Genomic DNA, 12148 nt, shown 5'->3' on the forward strand with positions numbered 1-12148 from the left:
AGCATCCTTGAAGACTGCTGTAATTGCTGTTTTATGTAAGTCAGATTTGTGAGTGAAAACTTCCCTAATTGAATTAACTATAATGGGCCTGATTAGATCCTGTGATGGTAGGGGCCAAATGGTTGCACTTAATTGACAAAGACAAGGTGGACATGATTACCATAATGGACAACAAGGGTCAATGCAATGATCAGAATAGTCTGACTCATATGGACTTAAGGCATTGTCTACTTAGGCATGTTGTCCCTAGGAGTGAAAAAACCAAAACCAAACTCACTGCTGTCGAGTCGGATCTGACTCATAGCGACCCCTCCTTGGGTTTCTGAGAAAGTGTCACTACAGAAGTAGATTGTCCAATCTTCCTTCCGAAGAGTGGGTTTTAACTGCCAGCCTTCTGGTTAGCAGTCAGATGCCTTAGGCACTATGCCACCAGCGCTTGCCTAGGAGTGAAATAAATGGGAAACTACTAAATATTTACTTGGTCCATACAAGAAGAAGAATTCTAGGTCAAGTGAGTGGCAGTCTAATTTGAATTGCCAGCATCTCAATCAATTCTGAGACTTAAGCCAGTTTACAGACCCACAACCCCTTGAATGAAGAGGGAGGCCAAGTCCCCTTGAGGAAGAACCCCACTACACTGCCAAAAATCTATAGTGTTAATCTTTCTCCCAGTCTTCTCCAGAGGGATCTATGAACTTTTATAAGAGTGATCGTTCATTGGGGAAAAGTAAATAATCAGACTTTTTGGGGATTATTAGACACTGGCTCTGAATTGACATTAATTCTAGGAGACCCAAAACATCAATGTGGTGCACCACTCAGAGTTGGGGTGTATGGAGGTCAAATTATTAATAGAGTCTTGGCTCAGATCCGTTTCACAGTAGGTGGGTCCAGTGGGTCCACAAACCCATCCTGCAGTGATTTCCCCAGGTCAAGAATGCATAATTGGAATAGACATACTCAGCAACTGGTAGAATCCCTGTACTGGATCTCTGACATGTGGAGTAAAGGCTATTATAGTAGGAAAAGCCAAGTGGAACCTATTGAAACTGCCCCTACCTAGGGGCCCTACTAAACAAAAAGCAATATTGCATTCCTGGAGGGAAGTACTTTGTACTTCACCTTTTGGGGATTGCTGGGACTTAAGTCTGGTTATAGATCTAGAAGCAAAATGGGTGGTGAAGATGGTTCCTGGGAACATTCAGTAATATCTTGTAAGGCCTCTGCCTCATTTGAAGAATGCAGGGGTAGTAATTCCCACCACATCCCCATTTAACTAGCCTATTTAGCCTTTGCAAAATTGAATAATGACAGTGGGTTATCATAAACTTAACTATGTGGTGATTCCAATTGCAACTGTTCTTCCAGATGTGGTTTCATTGCTTGAACAAATTGATACATTTCCTGGTACCTGGTAGACAGCAATTGATCTTTCCAATGTTTTTTTTTTTTTTTTTCCTCAGTTCTGGTTTCAAAGGATCACCAGAAGCACTTTGACTTCAGCTGGCACGCTCAGCAATACTGTTGCTGTCCTGCTTCAGGGGCATATCAACTCTCCAGCACCATGTCATAATTTAGTCTGCAGGTACCTTGATAACCTTTCTCTCCCACAAGATGTCACACTTACATCTTACGGTAAGTGTCCATTATATTGATGACACAATGCTAATTGGAGCTAGTAAGGAAGAAGTATCAATAACTGTAAACTTATTGGCAAGACATTTTCATGCTAGAGGGTGGGAAATTAACCCAACAAAAATTCAGATACCTTCCACCTCAGTTCAATTTTTAGGAGTCCAGTGGTGTAGTACATGTTGAGATATACCTACTAATATTAAGGAAAGTTATGGTATCTGGCCCCTCCTACCACAGAAAAGAAGTCACAATGCCTGTTGGGCCTCTTTGGAGTTTGGAGGCACATCCCTCATTTGGATGTGCTACCTACCCACTCAGTGTCATCGGGTCAATTCTGACTCATAGCAACCCCCATTGGGTTTCCAAGATGGTAAATCTTTATGGAAGTAAATTGCCCTGTCTTCCTTCCATGGAGTGGCTGGTGGGTTTGAACTGCCAACCTTCTGGTTAGCAGTCAAATGCCATAGGCACTATACTACCAGAGCTCCTTTGGGTGTGCTACTCTGGTTTATTTATAAAGTGACTTGAAAAGTTGTTAGTGGGGCCCAGAGCAAGAGAAGTCTCTGCAACAGGACCAGACTGTTGTGCAAGCTGTTTTACCACTTGGACCATATGATCTGGCTGATCCAATGGTGCTTGAAATGTCAGTGGCAGATAGAGATGCTGTTTGGAGTCTTTGGCAGGTCCCTACAGGTGAATCACAGCACAGACCCTTAGAATTTAGGAGCAAAGCCTTGTCATCTTCTGCAAATAACTACTCTCCTTTTGAGAAACAGCTTTTGGCCTGTTAATGGGCTTTAGAAGAGACTAGACACCTAATCAGGTGCTCTGGTAGCATAGTGCTTAAGGCATTTGACTGCTAACCAGAAGGCTGGTGGTTTAAACCCACCAGCCACTCTTTAGAATGAAGGTTGGACAATCTACTTCTGTAGTGATACGGCCTCAGAAACCCAAGGAGGGGTTGCTATGAGTCGGATACGACTCTATGGCAGTGGGTTTGGTTTTTTTGGTTTGGACACCTAACCATGGGCCACCAAGTCACCATGCAGCCTGAGCTGCTCATCATGAACTCAATGTTGTTTGACCCACAAAGTCATAAAGTTAGATGTGCACAGCAGCATTCCATCATTAAATGGAAGTGGTATATATGAGAGTAGGCTCAAATAGGACCTGAAAGCAAAAGTGAGTTACATGAAGAAGGGGTCCAAATACTGATAGTCTCCAATCCTGTCACATTGTCTTCTCTCTCCCAGTCTGGACCTATGGACTTATGGGGAGTTCTTTATGATCAGTTGACTGAGGAAGAGAACTCATACCTGGTTTACAGATGGTTCTGCATGATGTGAGGGCACCACTTGAAAGTGGACAGCAGTAGCACTGCAGCCTGTTTATAGGGCCTCTTTAAGGACAGTAGTGAAGGGAAATCCTCCCAATGGGCAGAACTTCAAGTAATGCATCTGATTGTTTGCTTTGTTCACAAGGGGAAATAGCCACATATGTGATTATATACTGATTCATGGGCTGTGGCCAATGGTTTGGCTGGATGTTCAGGGACTTGGGAGGAACATGATTGGAAAATTGGTCTTGAAGAGGTTTGGGGAAAAGATATGTGAATAGACCTCTCTGAATGGGCCAAAGAAATGAAGTTATTTGTGTCTCATGTGAATGGTCACTGAAGGGTGACCTCAGAAAAGGAACATTTTAACAATCAAGTGGATAGTATGACATGTTCTGTGGAAGCCAATCATCATCTTTCCCTAACCATGCCTGTCATTGCCTAATGAGTTCATGAACACAGTGGCCATGATGGCAAGGATGGAGATTATGCATAGCTCAGCAATATGGACTCCCAGTCACCAAGGCCAACTTGGCTACAGCAACTGCTGAGTGCCCAATCCGCCAGCAACAGAGACTGACACTGAGTCCATGATATCAAACCATTCCTCAGGGTTCAGCCAGCAATCTTGTGGCATGTTGATTACATTGCACCACTTCCATCATGGAAAGTACAGCATTTTGTTCTTACTGGAATAGATCAGGACTCTGGATATGGATTTTCCTTCATTATATGCACTGCTTCTGCCAAAACTACCAACTGTGGACTTACATAATGCCTTATCCACTGTCGTGGTATCCCACACAGCATAATCTGGGATCAGGGGACTTACTTCACAACAAATGAAGTGTGGCAATGGGCTCATGCTCATGGAATTCACTGGTTTTACCATGTTCCCCACCATCATGAAGCTGCTGGCTTGACAGAATGATGGAATGGCCATCCAGAAACACAATTATTGTGCCAACTAGGTGGCAAAACCTTGCAGGGTTGGGACAATGTTCTCCAGGAGGCTGTATATGCTGTAAAGCAACATCTAGTATATGGTGCTGTTTCTCCAATAGCTAGGATTCATGAGTCCAGGAACCAAGGAATGGAAATGAGAGTGGTACCACTCCTCATTACCCTTAGTGACTCACTTGTAAAATTTTTGCTTCCTGTCCCTGCAACCCTATGCTCTGTGGGTCTAGAAGTCTTTGTCCCAAAGGGAGGAGCACTCTCACCTGGAGACACAATGCTGATTCCACTGAACTGGAAGAATGCTACTTGGTCATTTTGGGGTTCTCGTGCCTCTGGATCAACAGGCAAAGAAGGGAGTAACTATATTGTCTGGTATGATTGATCCTGATTACCAAGGGGAAATTGGACTGACACTATGCAATCACTACACAATCGAGGTAAAGAAGAATATGTCTTTAATATAAGAACATTCTTTAGGACACCTCTTAGTACTATCTTGCCCTGTGATTAAAGTCAATGGAAAACTATAGCAACCTAATTCTGAGATAACTACCAATGGCCCAGACCCTTCAAGAATGAAGGTTTGGGTCACCCCACCAGGCAAAGAACCATGATCAGTCGAGGTGCTTGCTGAGTGGAAAGGAAATATGGAATGGGTGGCAGAAGAAGGTTCTAAATACCAGCTATGACCACATAACTAGTTGCAGGAATGAGGACTGTGATTGTTATGAGCATTACTTCCTTGTATGTATGCATCACTTATAAAACATAAGATATAAATGGGGCTAATGCATTTTTGGTTGTATATGTATTAGTCGTATCATGTTAGGTGCAACTATGACTTTATAATTGTCTTTATTTAGAGATTATGTATGATTTAAGATGTGTATAGGCACCAAGTTGAGAAGGTGTGGATGTGATAGTTAAGGTTGTGAGTCAACTTGGCTGGGCCATAATTCTCAGTGGTTTAGCAGTTATGATATAGTCATCCTAATGACTATATCATAGTCCATAATGAGATCTGCTATTAGCAGCCAATCAGTTGAAAGGCAGTTTTCTCAGGTGTGTGGCCTGCTTCCAATATATACGGACATCCTGGCAATGCTCTCAGGCTTTTTGCTCAATCTAGATCTTGTATCTGGCTCATTATCTGACCTTCAGTTCTTTGGACTTGAGCCAGCTGCCTGCCACATTGCCTTCTGATCTTAGGACTCATTAGCCTCTGCAGCCCATGAACCAGCAGCTTGCCATCTGGCCTACTGATCTTGGGTTCATCAACCCTTTCAGCAATATGAGACAGGAGCACCCTCCAGCCTGATGTCTGATCAATGGACTTAGGACTTTCTAGCCTCTACAACTTAGTGAGCCACTTCTTTGAGATAAATCTCTCTCTCTTTCTCTCTACAAAAGCTTCACTGGTTTTGCTTCTCTTGAGAACCCAGTCTAAGACAACCACACAACAAAGAGCCCCATCTCTTTGTGGCCAGGTTTACCTGAACATTCTAGATACACATGCTCTTAGTTTCCTTCACATTTAGGACTGGGGCATGGTGCCCACATAACTCAAGGGATCTGAGGGGAAGTGTGCTGATGCTTCTAGGAGTTTTCCTCTCTAGTTGAAAGAGATGTACTGAAGGAAATGTTCCTTCAAGTGGATACTTTTACATCTGCAAGTGGGGCCTAGAAATGCAGATGCCGTATCAGGACCATGAGGTGACAGGCAAAAAGACCAAGTCAGTATACTGAAGGTAGCAGAGTGGAAGGAATCAAAATCCTGAATCCTTGAGCCCAAAACCAAGCCTCAAACCTCCTACCTCTGAACCTCTTGTTATGTGAAGTAATAAAATGTTCTAATTTTTTTTAAAAAGCTACTTTCATAGAGCTTCCCATTGCTTGTGGCTGAAACCATATCAAACGAACATAAACCCACTGCCACTGAGTTGATTTTGACTCATAGCTACACTATAGGACAGAGTAGAACAGTCCTAAGCCTATAAATCTTTACAGAGCAGACTGTCTCTTCTTTCTCCCACAGAGCAACTGGGGGGTTTGAGCCACAGACTTTTTGATTAGCAGCTTAATGCTTTAACCATTGCACCAGCAGAGCTTCTGCTGTAAGCATGTTGTTGTTATGTGCCGTCCAGTCAGACCCGACTCATAGCAACCTCTCTTTGGGTTTCTGAGGCAGTATCACTATGGATGTAAATTGACCAACCTTCCTTCCAAGGAGTGGCTGCTGGGTTTGAACCACCAGCCTTCTGGTTAGCAGCCAAGACTGCTGGTTAGCTGAGACTGCTAACCAGAAGGCTGGCGGTTCAAACCCACCAGGCACTCCTCAAAAGGAAGGTTAGGCAATCTACTTCAGTAGTGACACTGCCTTGGAAACCCAAGGAGGGGGTCACTAGGAGTTGGATCTGACTGGATGGCAGTGAATTTGGTTTTTGGATCGAATCTGTACTTTGAAGAAGCGTCACACTTACTTTCTATAGCCCCAATTTAAATGCTGTGGTGGCGCAGTGCCTAAGGTATTTGATTGATAACCAGAAGGTTGGTGGTTCAAACCCACCAGCCACTCTGTGGAAGGGAGACTGGGCAATCTACTTCCATAAAGATTTACCACCTTGGAAACCCAGTGTGGGTCGCTATGACTCAGAATCGACTCGATGGCAGTGGGTTTGGTTTGGTTTTAGCACTCCACAACCACAGATGCTCTCTGAAGGAGACTGTTACATGTAACTGGCTCTCTCTTGAAGTAACCAGTGAGAATCCACAGCCACATGTGGATGACTAAGACAATGAACTTCTTTTAGGATATTTCTTCCTCATACGACTCCTAAGTTTCGCACTCCCTATTCTTGTCCAACCTTGTTAAGAACTCTTAGTGGTTTTCTGTGCAATTTGCAGTTTAAGTGAAGATTTTTATCAACTGATTTTAAGTGAAAGTGCCCTCTTTAATGCCCTTTTCCTTCTGGGACCAGTTATCTTACCCTAAAAATGACTTTTCCTTCTGTCTTCCTAGTAGTGCAGCTTTCTGCCGCTCTCTGAGTCCACTCTGCCCACTGTTTTACATTGGATGAGGAAAGATTTAAAGTCCACTCATTTTGATGGGAGGATTAATTTCTAAACTGAGTAACATATCCCCTTGGGCAGAAACATGGCCTTCACAAAACTTCCTGTGAAATTTTATTCAGGATCATCCTTGGTGGAGCAGCTCAGACATGACCCAGCATGGCATGTTGTCTCATGGGTAATGTCTACAAGTGGCGTGGCCCTGAATGTGAGTGTGTGGCTTCTGCTCTCTGTGCTCCTTGGTATCCTGCTTTATGGGTTCCACAGATGGGGAGATGTCTGGCTGTGGGCATAACCCGAGATTAACTGCCCTTGTCACCGTTATTCAGGTATAGAGGTGAGCTCCTGGAGGGCAGAGCCTGTTTGAAGCTCCCATGAATGCCCCCTAGTACTGAACTCAGCCCTGAGGTGATGAATGTTGAGTAAATGAACGAACAAATGAACGAACAAATGTCGTGTCTGGCATCCAGTATGCAATTAACAATTGTTAATTGATTCAAATTACTAAACCAGGAAGACCTGGGTACACCATACATGCAACAATAAAAATGTAGTTTTATCCAACAGAAAAATCTTTGGTGTCTATTTGATTTGGAATACAGCCTGTTTCACTATAAGATTCCCTTTGAGTATTCCGCTCTTCTAAACATATTTCTTGCAAGATTTAATTAACTGATTTATTTTTTTAGATTTTAGGAATCCACTTATTGCACAATGTGAAATGCCCCTTCACAGACTCAGGACAGTCTCCTGGTGGTCCCCCAGGTATTAGCTTGTCAGTTCTATTAGCTTGGGTTCTGGTGAAATCTCTTGCCCCATTTCTCTATATATCTCCAGGCACCATGGCCACATCATCTATCATATAGTGGGTTTTCTTTTTTTGGGGGGGTGAGGGGGGTGGGTTTACCTCTGATACCCACCATCTGTTTAGGCTTTCTTTCTTGCATTAATCTTTTATGCCAGAGATGAAGATTTGAGAAAATATGTTCTTATTTGCCTGAAGTTTGAAGCATGTCACATCCCCCGTTTTCTTTTGCCTGGCTCCCCTCTGCCAGGAGAACTCTTTCCAGCCTATGAAAGCCAGTAGGGGGCTGAGGGAGACTGCCACAGCCACCCTTTTCTTCTTCCTTTTTTTTTTTTTTAAATAATTGATCTATAATTAACATATTATAAAATTCTGTCTTTTAAAGTATATAATTTGGTTTTTAATATATTCACAAAGTTGGATAACCATTGTCTCTATCAAATTTTAGAGCATTTTCATCATTCCAAAAAGAAAACCTATATCCATTAGTAGTCACTCCCCCACCTTGGGTAACCACTAATCTACTGTCTATCTTTATGGATTTGCCTTTTCTGAACATTTCGTATAAATAAGATCACACAATATGTGGCTTTTTGTGTCTATCTTCTTTCACTTAGCATAATGTGTTCAGGGTTCATCTCTATTAGTATTTTATTCTTTTTCATGGATAAGTAATTTTCATATATATATATGTGTGTGTGTGTGTGTGTGTGTGTGTGTATATTTGGGGGAGCTCTGGTAGCATAGTGGCTAAAGCACTTGACTGCTAACCAGAAGGCTGGCGGTTCAAACCCACCAGCCACTCCTCGGAAGGAAGGTTGGGCAATCCTACTTCCGTAGTGATACTGCCTCGGAAACCCAAGGAGGGGTCGCTATGAGTTGGGGCTGACTCGACGGCACATAACAACAACAACAACAAATACATATGTGTGCCAGGCTCTAGGGGCTGGGTGAAAGCCCCTTGACCTTGGGCTTCAGCTCTGCCTCCTGCTCCCAGCCCACAAAAGCTGGAGGCTTTTCTCTACTCAGCTGCTGGCTCCTGAGGCTGACAAGCCCAAGGTTGACAAGTAAAAGGGTACAGTCCTGATGTTATTAAACCACGTGGCTGGCTGTTAATTCAAGTCCGATGAAAATCCCAAGGTCGACAGAGCATGGCAGGCTGCTGAACGGCAACACGGCTACATGCAGGGCTCAAGTGTGCCATAAGCTAGAGACTATTCCCCAAGGCTTCTCCTTATATATAGGAAGCAGACTATATCCCTAAGGCAGTTACTCAGCTGCTTGTGGTAGATCCCAGCATGGAACTGATTGCCAGTCTCACCATGGGGAATAACTACCACCAGCTGCCCAGCCACTCAACCAGGCCCAGCCAAGTTGACACACAAACTTAACCACCACATCTATTCTTAGGCCAGAACCACACTGTCTTTTTTACTCTATCTCTGTTGCAAGTTTTGAAGTCAGAAAGTGTGAAATCCTACATCTTTGTTCTTCTTTTTCAAGACTGTTTTGGGTATTCTGGGTCCCTTGCATTTCCATAAGAATTTTAGAATCATCTTATAAATTTCTGCAAAAGAAAAAAAGAAGTGCAGCTGGAATTTTGATTGGGATTGGATTGAATCTGTAGATTAATTTGGGGAGTACAGTGAAACTGCTTAGAGGTGAGCTTTGTTTCTCCAGGTTTTGTGAGTTTTCTGCTTTAGACAGGGTGCAGCCTCACCTCTTTTCTTTTGTTCCTTTTAGTGGAAAATATTTCAGTTTTTTTTCTTCTCTGACAAGGTTCCACCTTACAGTTTCTGGGTTTTGCAGGTTTCACTGTATTGCCATCAATATTAAGTCTTCCAATCCATGAACTTGGATATCATTCCATTTATTTAGATCTTCTTTAATTTCTTTCATTGATGTTTTGTAGTTTCAGTGCATAAATATTACATTTCTTTGCTAAATTTATTCCTAAATGTTTTTCATTTTTTTGATGATACTGGGAATTGTTTTCTTAATTTCATTTTTAGATTATTTATTGCTAACGCAGTGAAATAGAATTGACTTTTGTATACTGATCATGTATCTGCCACCTTGCTGAGCTAATTGATGAGCTAATAGTTTGTCTTAGTTTTCTTAGGGCTGCCATAACAAAAATTTCACAAAGTAGGTGTCTTTAAAGAACAGGAATTTAATTTATCACATTTTTAGAGGCTAGAAGTTTGATTTCAGAGTATCAGAGTTATATGCTCTTTTTCTGTCAGCTCTAGGGGAAGATTTTCCTTGTCTCATCCAGCTTCTCAGCCCTGGACATTTCTTGACATTGCATGGCATGCTGATTGATTCTAATATGCTGTCTTTCCTCTGTCTGTAACTCTATTTCAGTGTCTATCTTTCTTTTTCATAAGGCCACCACTCAGAAGGCATTAAGATTAGGACCCACCCTACTCTGGTATGACTTAATTAATTTAACTGATAACATCTGCAAATAACTATGCATTTCCCCACACAAGTTCATGTTCAAAGTCACTGCCATCAAGTTGATTCTGACTCATAGTGACCCCTACTGGATTCCCAAGGCTGTAAATCTTTACAGAAGTGGATTGCCTTATCTTTCTTCTACAGAATGACTGGTGGGTTCAAACCACTGACCTTTTGGTTACCAGCCAAATGTCTTAACTACTACACCACCAGAGCTCTGAAGCATTTGTGAACTGCAGTGGACTGGTATTGGCCATTTTGCATCAGACAATCATATATGATCTACTATGCTTGGAATGACAAATGGAAGAGGAATGGTATTCATCTTCAAAAAGAACATTGCAAGATCTGTCCTGAAGTATAATGCTGTGCAGTGATAGGATAATATCCATATGCCTAAAAGTAAGATGAGTTAATTCTACTGTTACTCAAATTTACACACCAATCACTAAAGCCAAAGATGAAGAAATTGAAGATTTTTACCAACTTCTGCAGTCTGAAATTGACCAAACATACAATCAAGATGTATTGAATGTATTGATTATTACTGTTGATTGGAATATAAAAGTTGGAAGCAAAGATGAATCATTGGTAATTGGGAAATATGGCCTTGGTGATAAAAACAATGCTGGAGATCACACAATAGGATTTTCATGGAATACGAATTGAGATGTATCAACAAATGCATCTAGTAACACTGGAAGTGCTTACTCAGCTATGCCAACAAATTTGGAAGATGGCTACCTGGCCGACCAACTGGAAGAGATCTGTATTTTTGCCCATTCCAAAGAAAGGTAATCCAACAGAATGTGGAAATTATTGAACAATATCATTAATATCACATGAAAGTAAAGTTATGCTGAAGATAACTCAGAAAACAGTTGCAGCACTACATTGACAGGGATCTTCTAAAAATTCAAGCCAGATTCAGAAGAAGATGTGCAATGAAGGATATTACTGCTGATGACAGATGGATCTTGGCTGAAAGCAAAGAATAACAGAAATATGTTTACTTGTGTTTTATTGCTATGCAAAGGCATTCAACTGTGTGGATCAACAAATTATGGATAACATTGTGAAGAATGGGAATTCCAGAACAATTAACTGTGCTCATGTGGAACCTATACATAGACCAAGAGGCAGTTGTTCAGACAGAGCAAGAGGATATTGTGTGGTTCAAAATCAAGAAAGTTGTGTATCAGGGTTTTATCCTTTCACTATATGTATTCAGTCTGTATGCTGAGCAGATAATCTGAGAAACTGGACTATGTGAAGAAGAAAGTAGAATCAGGATTAGAGGAAGACTCATCAACAACCTGCAATATGCAGATAAAACAACCTTGCTTGCTGAAAGTGAAGAACATTTAAAGCACTTACTGATGAAGATTAAGGACTACAGCCTTTGATATGCATTATACCTCAACATAAAGAAAACAAAACCCTCACAACTGGACCAATAAGAAACATCATGAAAAATGTTTGAAGTTGTCAGGTATTCAATTTTACTTGGATCCACAATCAACTCCCATAGTAGCAGCAGTCAAGAAATCAAGCAACTTATTGCACTGGGGAAATCAGCTGCAAAAGGTCTCTTTAAAGTGTTAAAAAGCACAGATTTCACTTTGAAGATTAAGGTACACCTGACTCAAGCCATAATAATTTCAATCACCTCATATATATGCAAAACTTGACAATGAATAAGGAAGACTTAGGAAGAATCGATGCCTGTAAATTATGGTCTTTGTAAAGAATATTGATTATACCATGGACTACTAAGAAGAAATCTGTCTTGAAAGAAGTATTGCCAGAATATTCCTTAGTAGTAAAAATGGCAAGACTCTATCTTTGTTGTTGTTGTTGTTGTTATGTGCCGTCGAGTC

Source organism: Orycteropus afer, unplaced genomic scaffold (assembly GCF_000298275.1).
Source record: "Orycteropus afer afer isolate SDZICR_OR568_19922 unplaced genomic scaffold, OryAfe1.0 scaffold00025, whole genome shotgun sequence".
Lineage (NCBI taxonomy): Eukaryota > Metazoa > Chordata > Mammalia > Tubulidentata > Orycteropodidae > Orycteropus > Orycteropus afer.